The sequence below is a fragment of the Tenrec ecaudatus genome, chromosome 1, assembly GCF_050624435.1.
Source record: "Tenrec ecaudatus isolate mTenEca1 chromosome 1, mTenEca1.hap1, whole genome shotgun sequence".
Classification (NCBI taxonomy): Eukaryota; Metazoa; Chordata; class Mammalia; order Afrosoricida; family Tenrecidae; genus Tenrec; species Tenrec ecaudatus.
In genome coordinates, this window is record NC_134530.1 from 37,977,080 (window position 1) to 37,997,957 (window position 20,878).

Below are 20,878 nucleotides of genomic sequence, written 5' to 3' on the forward strand. Positions count from 1 at the left end.
AAAAGAGCCCAGTCTCCCAGACACCATGTCACTTCCATCTGGACAGCAGAGCCAGAGAAATTAGGCTAAATCAGTAACAATGGCATTACCACTCCCCACTGCTGCTCCTGTCTTCTAGGCCAGTAGTTCTCAACCGTCCTCATGCCGTGACCCTTTCATACAGTTCCTTATATGGTGGTGACCCCCAACCATAACATTATTTTCTTTGCTACTTAATCACTGTCATTTTGCTACTGTTATGAATCGGGTGACACCTGTGAAAGTGTTGTTGACCCCCAAATGGGTTGCGAGCCACAGGTTGAGAACCGCTGTTCTAGACAAACCAGTCCAAAGGTGGCTTAATGGAAAACCCACTCACTCTGCCATCAAGTCCATGCCGGCTCAGAGTGACCCCATGAGACAAGGTAGAACTGTCCCTGTGAGTTTCCAAGACGGTCACTCTTTACGGAAGTAGAAAGTCCTATCTCTCTCCCTCACAGCAGCTGGTGGTTTCAAACTCTTGACCTTGCAGTTAGCAGCCCAGCACATAATCACTACGCCTCCAGGACTCCTAGCGCCACACAGGGATTCTTTAAGGAACAGAACTATTTTCTCACAGTTTGGGTGGCTAAAAGTTTCAATCAGGGTCTTAGCCCCATGTCAGTCCCTTCCTTGTCTGGAGCCTCAGGTATTCCTTGGCTTGCAGAGGACTCTCACATGCTACCTGTCTTCTTCCACATACACATATGTGTGTGTATGCATCTCTGTGTATGTATTCTGATCCTTTCATGCTCAGGACTGATTAGGTTTGTGACTCGTTCCATCCTGGTAGGACCTCAACGAATTGACTAATTCATTACATCATATTAAATTGCATTTTGGAAGGTCCGTACATCATATGCCATTGTGTAAGATAAGCTATTTGGCCCATGGCCAACTAGTTTAGTCATGGGTAACAACTTCATGACCGCAACTCGAGCAGTGTTTTGGCCACACAGCTAGGAACCGTACTCAAGAGCACACATTGCACTAAGCAGTGTGGTGCCCAGCTGTATCGTGTGATTTAAAGGGTACCAAGGAGGCTCCTGTGCCCTGAATATGCCCACCTACTTGTGCTTGTATTTCGTTCACGTTGGATTTAGAGTCTCTAAGTGCTATCTCTTCTCGCCGGTCCTTGGAGAGTCTTCAATTTGATTTGTCTGAGCATTGATCCCAACGTTCTATCTCTCACGATGAACCAGGTCATGTGAGCAAAAAACAAGGCCAGGAAAAACAGAGAGCAGCGGGGAGGGAGGGTGTAGCAAGAGCTCTAGACTAGGAATCTGATCCAGTTCATATCTTGATTGTCTTCTGAGTTTCCACCCCTTGCTTGCAAGGACAGAGTTCACAATCTAGTTCTATTGTGAAGACCTGCATAGACGTCCAAAGACCAGACGCACTGCCACCAAGCCAATTTAGACTCACAGTGACCCCGTGTGCTTCAAGTTTCTGTATTTATAAGGGAGAGATAACATGGTGCCATGCCAACCTGACATGAGGAGTGAGCCCCTGGGTGAGACAGAGTGTCGGGCACGTGGCCACTAACTCAGGTTAGCAGTTCAAACCCACCTAGCGGCACTTTGGAAGAATGATCACAACTTTGAAACCCCTATCAAGTGCAGAAGTAGTCTACCATACCAGGGGTCACCCTGAATTGAGTCAATTGTGTGTGTGTGTGTGTGTGTGTGTGTGTGTGTGTGTGTGGTAACTAGCATGGTGCCCTAAATGTAGAAGTATGGTGTGGCTATTTGTTGGCTGAGACAAGGGAATGGTTCATGGAAGGCTAAGAGAGCAAAGGCAACCTTGAGCTTTTCTCAGCGGATCACATCCTCTCTCTCTCTGTGACTCTTTACAGCAACCATCTTCGGAAGCATCAGTAACCCCCGTGCAAATCTGGTGACCGATAGTTGCATTCCTGAACATCATTCTCGGGGAAGCAGCTGCTTACGTGGAAGCACATGTCCACCTGTCAGTAGCAGGGTGTTTTACCCATAAGCGCATGTCTACCTCTCTACAGACACCCCCAAGATTGGTACATCAGCGACGTGTCTGGCTGTCTGACAAGTTTATGAACAGCGGAAGAGGCTCGTACCATTTATAATCTAACTCAAACCAGGTAGCTACCCCTAGGGCTTGGGAAAGCCACTTGGTTGCAGGTTCAGATCCTTGGGGGGTATTACCTGTGATGAATCCTACCAAGCCTCCCACTCAATTCCCTCTAAGGCTTCCCCACTCCTGAACCTTTTACCTCAACTCTGATTATGCAGCCAACTACAAGAAACATGCCACATTGGCTTAATGTTCAGCAACTGGATTTTTATGGGGTTCATAGGAACCCATTAAATCTGCAACGCCTGTCCTTGCCAGGGAATTCATGTTGACAGAGGATTTGCGGCATGGCCATGAAGAGGCATGGTGGCTTTTTATTTTTTCCTTCCAAGCACGTTCACAGTGCCTGGGTGAGGCTGGCCCATCCCCAGTCCTGAGCTTCCCCCAGTCACCTTCCTGCGGCCCACATTTCTAATAGTGGCTAATTTGGAGCTCTGGGCTTCCTGGGAGTTGAATAAATAGTGTTGACTGTAATTAGCTCATCTGCAACAGCTAGAGGTAAAGGTGTTTTATACCGAGCTGTGTTTTCACAGCACAGACCCAGGACAAGTCAGGCTGGAAACACATTTCCAAATGCAAAATATGACCATCTGAGCAGTTGTTGTGAGGAGAAAAAGGTTCTTGATTGTGTGTGTGTGTGTGTGTGTGTGTGTGTGTGTGTGTGAGAGAGAGAGAGAGAGAGAGAGAGAGAGAGAGAGAGAGAGAGAGAGAGAGAGAGAGAGAGAGAGAGAGATGGAAAAGCTGCCACTGCTGTCTGGGTGGCAGAAATGCAACAAATGTATTGTGCATTCTTTAATTTCCTCACTCAACACCGGGTCATTAACTTTAACACTATCCAAGTGCTTTTATGATCGTATTTACCTTAAAGGATGTGCATGAGCCTATTGTTTAGCAGGCGGGCTTCACGAAATGTTTATAGCGAGTCGATTCAGAAGGAGCCTGGAAATAGACTAGCAGAGATCTGTAAAGGGGCTCCTCTCTGTGGAGCCTGGTTTCAGCGAGGAGACTGTGGAATTGGTCTCTCAGGGGTAGAATCCTCATCCTCCCCAAGAGAGTCCCAGGTGGCCTGTGTGTTGCTATGAGGCTGAGCAGGTTTCAGCAGGGCTTCCAGGTTCAGAGAGGCTGCTGGTCTGCTCCTGAAAATCAACCCATGAAAAGTGAGTAGACTACAGGGGTCCAATCATCAGCCGGTCTTGGAGATGGCACAGGACTGGGCAGCATTCTGTAGTGCATGGAGTTCCCATCAGGTGGAACAAACAGCTCTACCAGGCCTAAGAGCAACAACAACAGGGACGAGAATGTGAGGCTGGTGCTGCTGTGCCAGGCCAGGTTTCCTTCTGTGGTAAGTGAGCTGCCAAGTGTCAGAGCAGCTCCCAGCAACAACAGGGAGAGGGCACTCCAAAAAAGGAGCAAGGAAAGAATGAGGAAACAGAATGGACCTTCCTGGTCTCTTCCAAGGTCATGGTAAGTGTCTGGCTATGAATTTTCCTGTAGGGGCAGCATTGTGTAACAAAGACAGGAATGTATCTCCATGGGGAGACATTGCACAGGGACGCAAAGCTAAGCAAGGACCTGAAGAGAGTGAAAATTGGCCACATTCAGTTCAACATCTCCATTCTGATGTGGGGAAATCTGAGTCTCTGCTTTTGTACCCTGAAACATTCATGTCACAGAGAAATAAACCACGGTCATATCAATTCATACTTTCAAAACAATGCATGGGCAAGTTACTAGCCCTGTAGTGGTTGAGAAATGCACTAATGTAGGGGCTCAGGCCCCATGTGGTAAGGGTGTATTCAGAGTATTTATCTCCCCACACTTGTGCTCAAACAGCCCGTTGCCCCTCAACCACCCACATGTATCAGACATGAGATAAACCAGCAACAAACATCTCATTGGAAAGGTTCACATCCTTCTGCAGAGAGGATTTTTCCTCCTCCCAGAAGCAGGAGAAGAGCAAGGTTTGAGAGAGAGTGGAGTTAGGGAGAAGGGAAGAGACTCCTTTAAGCTACTGGAGGGCAGGGGGGTTGGAGAACCTTGGTCTTGGACAGGAGAAAAGGGCAGAAGAAGAGCCCTCTTCTTCAGGTGGCCAGCCAAGGCATGGCATGGTAGCAGATAAGACTCCTGAGATAGTGTCCAGGAATCCCTGAGTGGTACAAACAATGAACGTACCAGGTTGCTAACCAAAAGGTTGGAGATTTCCATCCCCCAAGAGGTGCCTTGGCAGAAAGGTCTGGCGAGCAACTTGCAATAAGTCAATCACAACAGAGTCCTGTGGAGCACCGTTCTACTGTAATATATATGGGGTGGGGGTGAGTGGGTGGGTCAGAGTCAACAGGAGGGCCACTAGTTGAGCTCTTCTCCAGCAACCGTGACCAGCCCCAGGTACTCAAGGATGGGGCCTCTGCTAGGTTTCCCTCTACCCCCTCATGCCTTGGCTCCTTTCCAGAGGCAGAGGAGGCTTTGCACAATCTAGGTGGGGTGAGGACATGACCACCTTGCAGGGGTAGAGGGTGAGAGTTGAGATGGCAGTATGTTGGTAAAACCTTATTCTTGACTAAGGTGGACACGGATGGGATTACCGTATGTATTCGCATATATGCCGAGGTTTGTTTGTTTGTTTGTTTGTTTTGGTTTTGGTTTTAAGCAAAAGGGAAGAAATGTATTGTACCCCATACGGGAAACCCCAGAGGAGCCCAGCATGCCTTACTGTGTAGGCATGCCCAGGCAAAGCATCACACCATTTACTGTACCCCCATCTCCCAGAGGGACTCCCCTTAAATTGAACCCCAAAGCCCCAGGACTGGCTGGGGGTGGGGACAAAACCTATTTTTTCAGCATAGTTTTCATGCAGTTTTTGTCATGAAATTAGGTTCCTTGGTTGATATTCGGGTCGGCTTATACTTGAGTATATATGATACTGGGATATTTCCATCAGAATAGTTGCCTCTGTTGGTAGCATAGTAGTTACTGGTTGGGCTGCTAACCACAAGGTTGGCAGTTCAAAACCTAAAACCACCCCACTGGAGAAAGCTAAGGTTTTCTACTCAAATAAAGAGTTAGTCTCGGAATCCCACAGGACAATTCTACTCTGTCCCACAGGTTCCCTATGAATTGGAACGGACCCAATAGCAGTGTTTTGAGTTATGTGTGAATCCGCCCCTGTATCTACTGTTAGACTAACCATATCAGACCACCAGGAACTAGTCTCAGGTGTCTGAAATCCCCTTTGGGAGTCATGAAGGTAATGGCAACTTCAACAAGAACCTACTGCCCTCAAGTTCAATTCCAACTCATAGAGACCTTAAAGGGCAGGGTAGAACTGTCCCCATATGATTTTCTAAGGCTGTACATCTTCACAGAAGCCACATCTTTCTCCCATAGAGCAGTTCATGAGCTGAAATGGCCTATCTTTGGTTTAGCAGTCCAGCACTTTAACCATCGTGCCACCAGGACAGTACCAGCTTCCAGAAGACATGGCATAAAGCCTTGGGCCAGCAGGTGGGTGGGGAGTGCTGCTCTCAGCAAGGAGCCCAAGCCTCTTCATGACAGCTCTCACACTTTGGTGGCATCAGCATCACCTGCCACCTGCAGGGCCCGTGAGCACACAGGTTCCTCCCTAGACTCTCTGGCTCCATAGGGCTGTGCTGGGGGACAGTTTTCATTTCTAGTAAATTTCAGGGTGCTGCTGATGGTCTGAGTGCACACTTGGAGAGCTTGCCTTACTCGCTCATACCTGCAATTACTGTCACTAGCTGCCTTGGAACCAGCCCAGCCTGGGGGTTCCACGTACAAGGGAGCAAAAGGCTGTGTCGCCTTGCACCGCCCCTATGGTGGCTTTTTGACCAAGTGTAGTAGTCCGTCATGTTTTCATTGCTTCTGATTCTCAGAAGCAGTTCATTCGCCCTGGCTTTCTAAGTCATCTTAGCCTGGAAGCTCTGCTGACAGCTGTTCATTTACCTTAGCGGCACACATGCCTGGAAACTGCGGTGCATCGGGCAGAAATAGAACAAAGGCCTTGCACCTAGGAAGTCAGATTTTTCCCACTGAATCTACACGGTCTCTTATTCCTCCAATAGCCCCCTGAAAAACAAAACAAAAAACAAATCCACTGCCATGGAATCTATTTTGACTCATAGCAACACCCGATAGGATCTCCAAAATTTTAAATCTTTTTGGGGGCAGACAGCCTTGTCTTTTCCCCACAGCGAACAGCCCAACACATAAGCCACTACCCCTCAAACAGAAGTTTCAGATTTCTTCGTTGTGGTCTTGAGACATAAGGTGCATTCATAAGCCCATCCTGCTGAAGAATCTCAGACAAATGAAAGCAGGCTTTTAAGGACCAATGATAAGACCATCCCCTGCAGCTGGGCTGGAGTCTCCAACTGATGCCTGGGCAGGGAGCATTGCCAGTGGAATGTCTGCCCAGAGATTCACAAGGGCTGCATTGAGGGATGGCTTCCCCTGGGCCCCAGAGAAGCACCTCCAGGATGGTCTGAATAAAGCAGGCCTGGCAGTCCCTCTGTGAGGCTGCGTTTAAGGAGAAGAAAGAGTTTCTTGGCACATGCTTTGCAGATGTTGGTTAAAAAAAACTGCTCCATAAATGAACGTGACAAGTTCCTTTCATGAGAAACTGTGTCTCTGGTTCCCCCAGCTCATCAGCATCAATAAATATTTATTGCTCTCTTGAAAATGTTTAGGGTGCTAGGAAGCAGAACCAAACATCCCACCGACACGGACCTTGCTCTACAAAGAGACCACATTCTGGGTGGAAATCAAGAAATGGGAGAATTATCTTTGGGAAGCAAGGCAATGTGATTTGCAAGAAAGATGCATCCAGCCTCTAACAATGGACAAAGGCCTGGAGATGCGCAAGTAAATCTATGCTTTTGTAAACTGAGCTAGGTTTTAAATGCACGGGAGGAGCCAACTATTTAAAGGGACCTGGCAGCGAATCCTGCCAGCAAAAAAAAAAAAAAAAAAGGAAAAAAATCACTCAGTAATGTGAATAATCGCCCTCTAATTTATTGACCTTATTAGCTTCGATTTTTCATTTGGGTAGAGCCAACGAGTGTAGACGTGGAAGTCAGAGCAGTTTTCTGTCCTCAGACATTGGCCAGGAGCAATGGTGCGTGCGTCTCAGGAACACCCGGGGAAGGGTCTGCTGTGTGTTTCACTGGTCCATCCCTGTGATGGGGTCTTGTCACTGTTGTGTATGATGATTAAAGGGTCATCAATCTGAGGTCAATAAACTAGTTTAAGAGCTTCTCTGATCACCAAAGAAAGATGACTTGCATCCAGCGTATTAGACTTAAAGTCTTTTGAAATTAGCCATCGAGCTACGGTAAGTATGACGTTGTAGCTTGCTTGTGCTGCTGTGTACGGTGACAAGAAATGCCACAAGGGGATACTTTCAAAGAACAGACATCTACGTTCTCACCGTTTGGGAGGCGAAAATGACACAAAGCAAACCTCGTTGGGTCACAGCATCCCGATCTGACAGGGAAGAAGGACCCTGGTGAGTGTCTGAGACTCAGTCTTTATAGCTGCAGCAGCTGCATCTCTGTCCAGGGGAGCACCTGGTGGTGTCGAACCACCGAGTGGCTGGCAGCCCGGCTTTACCCCACAGCGCCATCATCACTCGGGATATCTGACAACGCACCGCCTGGAATAAATGTGTTGCAGAAGATGTCTGGAAAGGGTTGAAAAGCAAGGAGGTTCCTTTGAGGATGAAGGTGAACCTGATCTAAGTCATGGTATTTTTCAATCACTTCCTGTGACAATTGGACATTGCACGAGGAAGACCACAGAAGAAGTCATGCCTTTGAATGATGGTGTTGGTGAAGACTAGCAAATATAGCAGGCGCTGCCTAAAGAACAAACAGAGCTGACATGGAAGAGGTCCAGCCAGATGCTCGTTCGAGGCAAAGAGAGCGGACACTTCTCAAGTCCTATGGACATGCTGTCAGGAGAGACCTGTCCCTGGAGAAGGACATAGTGCTTGGTAAAGTGGAGGGGCAGCAAAACGAGGAAAGCCCTCTTTGAGACTGAAAGAGTGGCTGCAACCATGGGCTCAAACAAAGGGAAAGGGTGAACATGGTGCAGGATCAGGCTGTGTTTCACTCTGTTGCACATCTGGCTGCTGAAAGTCAGGAAAACAACACCTGCATCCAGGGCCCGGGGGAGGCTTGCTGCCTGCAGGCTCGGAGTGAGATTTCTTGTCTGATGCTGTGGAGGTCTCCACAATTCTGACTCAGTTCAACTCAGAGCATACGGCAGCTCTCACACATGGCTTCACATGGCTCAGCATGGTTGGCACTTGTGGCTGGGTCAATCCTTGCTGGGGGGCACTGTCCTGGGCACGGCAGGATGCTCCGCAGAAGCCCTGGCCTTCACCCACTAGACATCAGAAACACCTCCCCCGCTGTGGCAACCACAACAAACACCGTGCCCAGACATCACCGGATGGAGCCCAAGCTCCTTAGTCAAGGACCACTGCTTTAAGGTAACCCGAATATTTAGAGTCAACCCCACTCCCCCAATTGCTCTCACTTCTGTGAGACATACAACTTCATGGCGCCATCTCACTCGGTGGTTCATGGCTGATTCTCTGACAAACATCAAGGAGACCTTTCTGGGCCAGCCCTATAGTCAGTTACAAAATACGTGCTACTCTCTGACCTAGTATTGATCCAAGCGCTGGGCGCTAAGCACGACGAGGCACCTGCCCTCAAGGAGATTATGGTCTGGTGTTCGACAGCCAATGGGTGCACCAGCTCCTTATGAACGATGACCATCTGAAATCACACGGCAGACACAGAGGGTAATCTCGGGAAGCAGCACACAAACAGCCTATGGAGACAGAGTTTTCCAGGAAGGAGGTGACATTTAGGTGGAGGCACCAGGAGGCTAGTAGGAGGCAGCCATGTGAGCAGCTAGAGTTCATATAAAAGAAGGACAGGGCTGGGTGCCGTCAGAACCATTCACACGGGCTCTCCAGCCAGCTTTCTGAGGAACCTGTTACAGCTAGAGGGAAGTCTGGCTTCTAGCTGGGTCAAAGGTACATCTAACCCCATCTTGGAGTGCTGGGGGGCATGCCTGTGCTGGCGTATCCTCTGCAGGTGTTCTCAGAGCAGGTGTCACATGGAAACATGACTTCAGACTTCATATAGACTCAAGGATGACGCCAAGAACTAAAGTTAGATCGTCACCATAAACGCCTTGTAAACCCTAGGACAGTGGTTCTCAACCTTCCGAATGGCATGACCTTTTCACATCGTTCCTCACACCGTGGTGACCCCCACACCATAACATTCTGTGAGTTGCTGCTTCATAACTGTAATGTTGCTATAGTTATGAATCAGGCGACCCCTGTGAAAAGGTTGTTTGACCCCCAAAGGGGTCATGGCGCACAGATTGAGAACCACTGCTCGAGGGGCTTGGTGGTACAGGTTATTTCTTCAATGGTTCTTGCTTAGAAATGAACAGAATTAAAGATGACAAGCCTCTCCTTTTACTTCTTTTGCAAATCCAATGGAGTAGCACAGTAACTGGACTGAGGTCATTTTGTGCGTGCACACCTATTAGGTTCTTTGGGGTAACAATTGCCAGCTACCAGTAGTTGGAGGAGGTTGAGCATGAGCTACTTTCTTGCCATCTTGTCACAGGGTTATGAAGAGAGGGCAGCACAGACCAAACCCTGTCTCCCCCACAAACACTTATTAAGCAATATTTACTAGTCAGCAGGCACCTAACAGACTCTAAGACTTCTGAGAACTGGATGAAATCCCTGCTGCCTGCCCTTTAGGGGCCTCTGAGCACCGCTGAGGGGCCTGGCTGTGTTCTAGAGGCAGCAGAGACTCCTTTTTTCAGTAGGCACTAGAATCTGCCAGACCACTGGCCATTCATTTCAGGCTCAGCTCTAAGTATCAACCCAACGTGAAGAGGGATGTGCCTGCCAGCTTCTCACCTCTGCTTCAGAGGATGGTGAACTTCTCCAGAAATATTTCAGTCCTACCATACACCATGCATACACTTAACTCCACCCATGAGAACCCATCACATACCCAGCAAGCTGAGTAGCAAGCCAGCCCCACGTCTGCCACTGGTAATCCGTCTGGAACCTCCAGGGAGCTCATTCAAAAACCCTGTTGTCCTGAGCTCAGAGGTAAAGGCTTGAAGAGACCTGTGGGGAAGCCACCTCAGGAATGAGCTCATCCTGAATCAACGCTGAGACCATTAAAGTAGGCAGAAGACAGTCTTCACGTGTCTCGGGAAGGGACGCAGGGGAAAAGGAGGCTGGAAAATGTAATTACCCTAGTACCCAAGAGTGAACATAAACTTCATATGTGGATCACCAATGTCCTAGCCATGTACGTCAGTCACTCTCTAGAATACTTCAGCCTTTTTAGGGAAGACACCAGAGAGACTTTCAGCTTGACTTGAAGACCTCTGTGACAGCCCCAAGCTAGTAATTTCCAAACTTTCCCAGAGAGATGGTCCCACCTTTCAATGACCTGCCCTAGGACCATACTTAGGTTTGCTCCTGTTGTTGCTGTCAGACGCCATAGGGTTGGTTCAAACTCATAGTGACTCCATATGCAACAGAATGAAGCATGGCCCTGCCTTATTCCACACTTACAACCATTCTTATGCTTGAGCCCATTGAGGCAGCCCTTATGTCAATCAACCTCGTTGAGAGTCTTCATTTTTTGGCTGACCAAGGACTGACCCCTCCTCAAAACATGGCCAAAGTACATGAGACCAAGTCTACCCCTTCATGCCTCCGAGGAGCATTCTGGTTGTGTTGCTTCCAACGCGGATTTACTTATGTTTTAGCATTCCTTGCCAGCATCATGATTCAAACGCAGCGATTCTTCTTTGGTGTTTTATTCATTGCCCAGCTTTTATATACATAGAAGGTGATTGAAAATCTCCTGACGGGTCAGGCGCACTCCAGTGACATCTTTGCTCCTTAGCGCTTTAAAGAGACCTTTTGCAGCCAATGTACCCGATTCAAGGCTTCATTCGATGCCTTGGTTGCTGCTTCCGTGCTGTTGATTGTAGTCCCCACATGCAATGAAAGCCCTATATCAGACTTGTCTCCCTTTATCACGATCACTGCTCTTTTATCCAGTTGTGAGGATTTTTGTTTTCTCTGTATTTGGAAAGAATCCATGTGGAAAATTGTAGTAATCTTTGATCTTCATCAGTAAGTACTTTAAATCCGAATCGCTTTGAGTAAGCAAGGTTGTGTTATTTGCATATCGCCACTTGCTCGTGAGTCCTTCCTCCAGTTCTTCAAATAGTCTAACTTCTTGGATTATTTGCTCGGCACACAGACTGAATAAGAATGGTGGATGACTATAGCCCTGACACACACCATTCTTAAGTTTAAACCATTCAATAGCCCCTTGTTTCATCTGAACAACCGTCTTTCAGTCTGTGTGTAAGTTCCACATAAGCACAATTAGGTGTTCTGGAATTCCCATTGTTCATAATATTATCCATCCTCTGTTACGATCCATACAGTTGAATACCTTTGTCTAGTCAATAAGATAAAGTAAACAACTTTCTGGTGTTCTCTGCTCTCAGCCGAGATCCATCTGACATCAGTAATGATAGGCCTCACTTCACACCCTCTTTGCATCTGACTTCAAATTCTGGTAGCTCCCAGTCTATGTGCTGTTTTACTTAGACAATTTCTATTGGCTGAGAAAATAGATAATTCAAACAAACAAACAAAGACATTACGGGCTAAGGTAACACCTTCAATTTGTCTTTTCTGGGTCACAGCAGCATCACCACCCTTAAAAAGAGTTCCGGAAGTGAAGAGTTCAGGGTCAGTTCCCCAGAAAGATGGCCATCTTCCCACAGGAGAGTCCAGCAGAGGCAACCATGCCCCTCGTGCTGGAGTAGACGGCACCAGTGTCGTCAGTTTGTCCTTCTCATGATGCTGGAAGGCGCACTACTGATATTTCAGATACTAGAGGGCCATCCCTTGACAGGTCTCAGAGGCATGGCCAGACTAAAGCAGACTAGGGGGGGAAAAAGTCCTACTGATCTAGTTTTTAAATGAGTCGATGAAAACAGGGTGATCAGAATATGGTCCAAGACTTCACTTTGCTTCCTTTGGACACATCACCGGGGAGAATGAACACTGCAGAAGGACCTTGTGATTGGTAAAGGCAAAGGGCAGCCTTCAGTGAGATGGATGGACACCCTAACTACTCCAATGGGTTCAAGCATTCCAACAATTATGGCCATGGTGCAGGATTTGCCAGTTTTGTTCCATTGTACATCGGGCTACCATGGGTCAGAGCCAACTTGATAGCCACTCACAGTCATACAGCAAGCTTCTCTCCAGCCAAGCCCCACATAAAAGTAGGTCCAGGTAGTATAGAAACTGGAGAGAAACCTATGACATAGAAGCAGCCTTGCCACCTTTTGATCACCATTTTAGTGGAAAATAGTTTTGTTTTACTTCTCTGAGAGGTGATCGCCGCCCACAGGTTCTGGCTGTCATAGATTTCACCAGCTGCATTTTAGTCACAGGTTTTAAAGGATATATTGTAAGCACTGGGATCACAGCTAGTGAGACTGGCAAGATGCTTACACTTTGTGAGACTCTGCGAATGCAGGCCCACTGATACGCATTTTTTAATGGAGACACACAGCAAGGCGTTAGGTTGCTGTATGGTATAAGGGGAGCTGAGTGTGCGTAGGATACACTCACCACCTGTTTGAACCTTGGAAACACTGCCCCTTGCACAGGATCCCTGGAACCTGGTCCAGCCAAGGCTCGAGGTCATTAGTTAACACACAACAAGGGTAGCAAGAAGAGGAGCGTGCAGAGACGCAGCTGTGCACACAGTGAATGAAACAACAAGAGTGGCTCTCTCTATTTTATGTCCATCCCCATCTGTCATACAATGGTGGTTCACACATTACTGTGGGCCTAGACACTATGTCACCAGTATTTCAGATACCAGCAGGGTCATCTACGGTGGTCAGATTTAACAGAACTTCCAGACTGAGACAGCCCAGGAAGAAAGGCCTGGTGACTGGATTATACAGAGTGTTGTTCAGCGCCATCGAGCTGATTCTGACTTCGGATGAGCCTGTGTGCAAGGAACATGAGGCTCGCTGGTCCTGTGTCACCCGCACGCCGTCTGCCACATTCGAGCCCGCTGGTGCAGCCAGCGGGTCAGGGCCCTCCACGTTTTGTTGCTCTGGTTTGGCTTTTTGCTGACCCTCCATTCTCGCCCCGAGACCACACTGGCTGCACTTCATCCGAGGTGGATTCGTTTCCTCTTCCGGCTGTCCATGGTGTGTTTGATGTCACCTGTCCACACCGTGGTTCTTCTTCCGTCTTCCTGACTCATGGCCAAGTTTCCTTCTGCATGGAAGTGATATGATGAAAAATGCTTTCCACCTTCAGCCGATGAGCGTCCTAGGGATCCGCACAGGATATTGACAGAGAGAACTGGAAGATTGAAAACACAGCGAGGCCACAGCCCTGGACAGAAGCATGTGGAGCAGCGGCGCTCCACCTCCCTCAGCCTGCGACCCTTTCATACAGCTCCTCATGTGGTGGGGACCCCCAACCAGAACATTATCTTTGTGGTTACTCCATCACTGTCATTTTGCTACTGTGATGAATCAGACAACCCCTGTGAAAGGGCTGTTTGACGCCCACCCCCCAAGGGGTCGCGACCCACAGATTGAGAACTGCTGGTGTAGCAGGACCAGCGGGCATCTCTTCCTTTGGTTGTAGACGAGGTCGCCGTGAGTCAGAGCTGCACTGGTAACTAGCAACAACAACTGCTCCTTGTGGAAGTTTTGCCACATCTCGGTCATCAGCAAATGTGTGCACGTAGCACCTGAGGGCACATGACCTCTGACAGGGGGTGTCCACAGAAAGAACAGCACCCCCTGACTGGCAATACAAACTGAAGCGAGATGAGTCTGTACCACGCGCCGGCTGCACGACCTTGGGCAAACCCCAACGGTCCTTCTGAGCTTCATCTCACCCTCCCATGACGTCTCATCCATGGTCCGGATGAAACACCGAGCAGGCGCTCAATGCGCAGAGGGCAACAGCTTAGTCATGGAATCCCTGGTGGAATGTCATGGCAGCGGCAAGGCAACAGCATCAAACCCCAAAGCCGGGCGCTGGGGAAGATTGCTTCCGCCTCGCTCCTTTCACTTGCAGAGCAAACGCGCCTAAGGCATCATCTCCGTGTGCTGGTGGTGAGGAGAAAATGGGATTTGTTCAGTATCGAGATCTTTCCAATCAGCCAGGCATTTATCTATTGTTGATGTTGGCAAGGAAAGACCTTCTTGCATAATAATTGAAGACAGGTAGCGACGTGCATCCTCCCTCGCTCTTTCTGAGCGAAAGCTGATGGGAGTCAGAGCATGTTGTCATTGTTGGGAATGGAAGACGCTCGAAGTTGTCTCGCCGCTCACATAAAACAGGCATTTTCAAATATCACTGGAGTGGGATCAGCCCACCCTAAAGGTCTTTGAAGCCAGCCGTTAGTTTCCCATCCATCAGTCGGGCATTCCGTAAGTTGCTTTTTGAAAGATGGCAAATGAAAATCAGCAGGTCCAAAGGGCCACCCCGTCCAGGGACAGCGTGTCCATAGAGAGAGCGATCAGCCCCGCTCCCCTTTGCTCCGAGACAGTGCTCTCCATGGCAACAGTGCCCGTCAGCCAATGTGAGAGCAATTCCACCAGGCGGAGAAGGCAGCCGCTCCTGCTCCCATTTCTAACAACCCCGACTGCCAGGGCTGCGGTGTTCACAAGGGGCCAGGTCACTGCGTTCCTGGGGCTGGCAGAGCAGCCGACACAAGCGGACTCCACCGATGAGTCCTCAACCAGCCAGATGCCTGCGCTGCTGAACAGAGGTTTTCAGACTTAACTGGCTGCTTTCAGGCCTACAGTGCCTTCCCAAGGGAGAGGGCTGGCTGCTGACACCGCTGCCAGGGGTAAGGTGCCAGGCACGGCTATGGTTTGCCTGTTTGGTTCAAATCAGGCTTTCTCCTTCTTGGCGTGGTTGACATTTGGGACCAGCCCTTTCGTTGTTGTGGGGTCATTGTGTACACTGAAGGCTCCCTCACAGCTTCTTTGGCCTCTAGCCACTAGTTACCATTAGCACCAGTCTCCCCGCATGTGACAGTGATCCCACTCATCACTACTCACCCATAACCATCGTAGAACTGTCGCTTTGGATGTCTGAGAATGTAGTGCTTCACAGGAGAAAACAGCCTCACTCTGCTCCCTCCAAGCAGCTGGTAGGTTCGAACTGCTGACCTTGCACTTAGCAGCCCAAAGCAGAGCCCACAAATGCCACCACGTTTCCTCCAACAATTTCTCCAGACATTGGCAAATATCTGCTAAGGGTCAAGCTCAACCTTGGTTGCAAATCACTGGACAATAGATGATTGTCCTAATATGCCACCCATTTGATAGACATTGGACCTCCACTCAAGTATACCCTCAATGCAAGGATACTTTGTTCTATTAAACTGGCATTCCATGATGCTCACCTTCCCAACACAATCACTGAATAAAAAGTAGGTGCATAAACAAATGTGGTGAAGAAAGCTGATGATACCTGGCTATCAAAAGATATAGCATGTGGGATATTAAAGGCATGAAGGTAAATAAGCGGCCATCTGGCTGAGAAGCAACAAAGCCCACATGGAAGAAGCACACCAGCCTGTGCGATCACGAGGTGCCAAAGGGGTCGGGTATCAGGCATCAAAGAACAAAAAAATCATATCACTGTGAATGGGGGTGATTGCAGAGTGGGGACCCAAAGCCCATCTGTAGGCAACTGGACATCCCCTTACAGAAGGGTCCTGGGGAGGAGACTAGCCAGTCAGGGTGCAGTGTAGCAACAATGAAACATACAACTTTCCTCTAGCTCTTTAATACTTCCTACTTCCTCCCACCCCCAACCCCCCGCTCAACTATCATGATCCCAATTCTACCTTACAAATCTGGCTAGACCAGAGAATGAACCCTGGTACAGATAGGCACTGGAAACAGCTGAACCCCTCAGAACCAGTGGTAAGAGTGGCGATACCGGGAGGGTGGAAGGAAGGTGGGGGGGAACTGATCACAAGGATCTACATATAACTCCCTCCCCTCCCTTGGGGATGGACAACAGAAAAGTGGGTCAAGGGAGATGTGCTTTGGACAGTGTAAGACATGACACAATAGTAGAAAGCAAATGTTTTGAGAATGATGATGGCAACAAATGGACAAATGCTCTTGACAGTATGGACTGTGATAAGAGTTGTATGAGCCCCCAATAATTTTTTTTAATTCCTTCCTTTCAGCAGACTTTTAAAACTCATTGTTTTTTATCATTTTATTGGGGGCTCGTACAACTCTTATCACAATACATCCATCCATCCATTGTGCCAAGCACATTTGTACATTTGTTGCCCCCATCATTTTCAAAACATTTGCTTTCCACTTGAGTCCTTGGTATCAGCTCCTCAATTTTCCCCACTCTCCCCACTCCCCCCTCCCTCGTGAACCCTTGATAATTTCTAAATTATTATTATTTTGTCATATCTTACACTGTCCAACATCTCCCTTCACCCACCTTTCTGTTGTCCATCCCCCAGGGAGGAGGCCATATGTAGATCCTTGTCATCGGTTCCCCCTTTCCATCCCACCCTTCCTCCACCTTCCCAGTATCACCACTCTCACAACAGGTCCTGAAGGGATCATGTGTCCTGGATTCTCTGTGTTCCCAGTTCCTATCTGTACCAGTGTACATCCTCTAGTCTTGCCAAATTTGTAAGGTAGAATTGGGATCATGATAGTGTCGGGAGGGGGGTGTGGGGGCATGGCAGGGAAAGCATTTTGGTACTAGAGGAAAGTTGTATGTCTCATTGTTGCTACACTGCACCCTGACTGTCTTGCCTCCTCCCCAGGACCCTTCTGTAAGGGGATGTCCAATTGCCTACAGATGGTCTTTGGGTCTCTACTCAACACTCACCCTCATTCACAATGATAAGATTTTTTTGCTCTTTGGTGCCTGATAATTGTGTGCTTCTCCCATGTGGGCTTTGTTGTTTCTGAGCAAGATGGCCGCTTGTTTACTTTCAAGCCTTTAAGACCCCAGATGCTCTATCTTTTGATAGCTGAGCATGATCAGGTTTCTTCACCACATTTGCTTACACACCCATTTGTCTTCAGTGATCGTGTCGGGAAGGTGAGCATCACGGAATGCCACTTTAATAGAACAAAGTATTCATGCATCGAGGGAGTACTTGAGTGGAGGCACAATGTCCATCTCTATCCACTCATTCAACAAACTGTTGGCACGTTCTACTACTGCCAGGCACCGTTCTAGGCCCTGGATAATCAGCAATGCAGGAGACACACCAGTCTCTGGTGGAGGAACACAGACACAATAAATAAGCAAGCAGATAAACCTATAGTTATGAAGTTTCTCTTGTCAAGACCCTGATATACTTATGGACCTTCATTATGGATGTGGGGAATGCAGGTGAATGACGTCATTGTTGTTGTTGTTGCTGTCAGGTTGACTTGGACTCACGGTGGCCCAAATACTGCCTGGCACGGGCCGTCTTCTTGATTATCAGTATCCGTGGGTCTACTGTTGTGGCTCTCATGTCACTCCATCTCATAGGGGGTTTCCTTCATGCTCACTGGCCCTCTACTTTACCAAAGAGTCCCTGCGTGGTGCACACAGTGAGCTGCTCAACTCCTTCCCAAAAGGTTGACAGTTCAAACCACCTGGATGCATGCCGGAAGGCAGGCCTGGAAATCTGCGAGTCCATAACCTTAAACACCCTACTCTGTACACACGAGGCAGGAATAACTATGGAGCACAGTTCTACTCTGTACACACGAGGCAGGAATAACTCGAAGCAACTTTCAACAACTACTGCTCTACCGTGATGAGGTTCCCTGGGGATTCCTCTTTCCGGGAGTATGTTCAAAGTAAGTGAAACCAAGACTTACTAACCGCACTTCTTCAGAATGTTCTGGCCGTATTCCTTCTGAGACTCATTTTCCAGGCAGTTCATGATGCAGTAACTATTCTTCACCAACACCACAATTTGAACACATGTGTTCTTCCAAAGATGACTCTGTAGCAACTCTTATTACCAAAATTAATTGGAAGCTCCCTAGAAGAATAGGTTGGTTCTTTAAGCAAATCACTCAAAGTCAAACTGAGACAAGGCATGTTTTAGAATAGGGTATACAAATAAAAAAGGAAACGGAAATTAACTGTGAATAAAAAGCCAAATCTGCTACATGGAACAAAAGAACTACCTAAAAAAGGAGTTAAATAAAACACTCCCGCAAGTTTTGTCTTAGGTTCCTCATGGAGAGCTCTGGAGAGGAAGCTGGGAATGACACGGACTGGAGTCCCTGCCCAACAGAGCGTGTCTTCTCGTGGGAAAGACAGGAAGTAAGGCCGGCAAACAACGTGTCTACTCTGCTCTCTGATGCGATCTCCGGGGCGGAAATTAAAGAGCACCTCTCTGGGAAGAAGGAAAAAGTGTCAGAGTTAGAAATGTTCGCCAGGGAGGCCAGGTGAGCCCTGACTGAGAGGTGCCAGGTCTGCGGGGGAAAAGTATTTCAGGCACAGGGAACAGCAGGTGCAGAGGCGCTGAAGAAGGCCTGTGCTTAGTGTTTCTGGACTGAGTGCAGTGGGGGGAATTCTCAGAGATACCAAGGTTATTTATTCACTGTTGTCCATTGTCAGGATGTTGGTTTTGACTTGGAGGGAGAAGGGGGCCTTTGGATGGCACTGAACAAAGGAGGGGCAGAATTTGCCAGAGTTTTCAACAGCTGATGCTCTGGGAACCCTCAGGGGTGAGGGGTGGGTGGCAGGCAGCTCCTGCCATACCCAGGAAAGGCTGCTGGTGTCATAGACAAGAAGGAGGCGAGAGGTGGTGAGGAGTGGTCCAGCCACCCTCTGCCGCCTCTCCCCCTCTCCTCTGTCCTCTGGCTGCTCAGACGCTGACTCTAGATGACGAGGTATCCATGGCTCTTGCTGTGAATTGGACCAATGCTAGACAGATAGATGGATAGAGGAATAAGGAATGAGCAGCTCCTGTGACTGTGGGGGCTGATAAGTACAATAGCTGTAGCCTGGGTAGCAGGCTTGAAATCCTTAGGATACCTAGCTTGTAGTCTTGAGTTAGAATTTCTTCTTTCACAGAGCTCCAGCTCTGGACTACACGTCTTGAGTTAACTAAGAAGTCCAAACACGGTTCAGAGTTTATCTGCTTGACTCAAGGTTATTAATGCGAATCACAAAGACATGCCTGCATTGGGACATACAGACAAGCGTCTGACCAAACAAATGGGTGCTGTGGCCGCGCCAAGTGGACACACACGATGAAGCGGTCACACTGGCCTTCAAGCCTCAGACCCCGTGAGGGCCTCTCTCCTCTGGTCTTCACACCTTCAACCAGACTCGCATACACAACCACCTGCTAGACTATGATCTTAAGCTTCACTTCCTGCAGAGTGAGCTCTGGGAGGACCCCACCTCCACGTCCGCTCCTCTGAAGTCGCCCAGTCTCAGCCTGTGACTGTTCCCGTCTCCCAGCTGCTCGCACCTCATCTCACTCTCGTCAGAGGAAGCCGTTGGCACCACTTCAAAAGACACACATGGCTTAAAGATGGGCTAGAAAGGAAAAGCCCCCCCACCAAAAAAAATCTATCCCCTCCATTAGCAATGGGTGTAAGCGGCACATATGCTCACTCAACTTCATGCATGTCTTCATTTACATGAGCACTCAAAATGCATACTGAGATCCGGACTCCTCGGTCTGGTTTGTGCCTTTAGTTATTTTTTATTTCCCAGCACTGTTTGTTTTCCTTTTTTCTGCCCTCGCGGTTTCAGTCCTGGACATCAACTGGTACATATAGGGACACTGTCCCAAGCTTGTCGTCGTCCCGTGGTGGCTTGCTTATTGCTGCGATGCAGGGAGCTATGCCGTTGGCATTTGCAGTGCCAGCAGGGTCGCCCACAGTAGAGAAGCTTCAAGGGTTTTTCCCAGTTTAAGACAGAGTAAGAAGAGCCTGGCAAAACTGCTTCTGAAAATCAACCAATGACAACCTGCAGGGATCCCAATAGAACAGGGTCCCACTCATTTGAATGGGCTGGGCAGATCCCCTTGGAAAGCCATGGTTTTGACTGGACCTTGCTTTGGTTACAGGTGTTTTTGTTTGTTCCAGGAGCACTAGAAAGCAGATCACACCTACTACTTCTTGAGTGAGTCAGCTAGTAGATGCACTCAGCTAGTTGAGGTTTCTGTGTGATGGTATTTTACTGTAAACCTTGACAACTCCATGCCTGTATAACCTTGATATTAGAGAGACAAATGATTTTCATCCCCCCCACCCACTAGTCCAGAAGGAGACCTGGTAGGACAGTGGGTAAGTACCCAGCCACCAACTGAAAGGTCAGCAAACCCAAGAGGCAGTTCGTCTCTGTTCTATAGAAACCCGGGGAGTCAGACGACTCAACTACAATGGGTTTGGTTGTGTTTTGGTTTTGAAGGCTCAGGGAGGATCCTGAGTAAGTCTCCACAAGAGAAATATGTGACAATCTTTCCGTTATGGTTTATTGCCTTGGGAAAGCTGTAAGACAGCTCTCTTCTACCTTACAGGGTGGCTATGAGTTGGAATCAAGTCCCATGTGTACAATTATTCAGGGAAGGGTCAGAAGTGGAAA